Consider the following 677-nt stretch of genomic DNA (forward strand, 5'->3'; position numbering starts at 1 on the left):
CTCCCCCTCACACACACTTACCTGCTGGGGGTGGGGGTCTGTCCCCTGCCTGCCCAATCACAGCAGGCACAAGGCGTCGCACAGCTCTTGGGGCAGCAGGGTGCGGAGTCCAGCCTGCAACAGCAGCTGCCTCTGCCCCACGTACAGATCCGGGGGGCGCACACCCCCTGGGCCTCCACTGGGGTGCGTGCAGTGGCAGGAACTTCCCCCTCTTCCCCATGGCTCTGTCCCACACTCGGCCCCAGCTGTGCGGGGCCTGCCTTGTCCCTGCCCCACTCCCTCCCTCACCACAGGGGCCCTGCCCCACCCCTTAAAACCAAGAAAAAAACAAGGGGCACATGAGCTGAAGCTTTGAGCCAGAAGGGGTACACGTGTTAAAAAAGGTTGCAAACTCCTGGGTTAAGTGATTAACAATAACACCCAGCTGGGACGCAGCTGCTGCTGGGATCTACTCGAGGCACCCGCTGACGGGGAGGAGGAGGCAAACTCAGCCAAACAACGGGGTTCAGGTGAAGCCCTTGGCTGGGCAGGAGGGAGCACCTGTGAAGGAGCAGCTAATTGTTTCACTGATGAGTCTAGGCTGCTGGCTGGTTTCCTCTTAGGCTATGGGGACTAGCCCCCCCCCATCCTCTTCCTTGCTCCTTCCTCCCACCTGTCCTTTTCCTTCTGATTCCTGC

The sequence above is a fragment of the Alligator sinensis genome, unplaced genomic scaffold, assembly GCF_000455745.1.
Source record: "Alligator sinensis unplaced genomic scaffold, ASM45574v1 scaffold721_1, whole genome shotgun sequence".
Lineage (NCBI taxonomy): Eukaryota > Metazoa > Chordata > Crocodylia > Alligatoridae > Alligator > Alligator sinensis.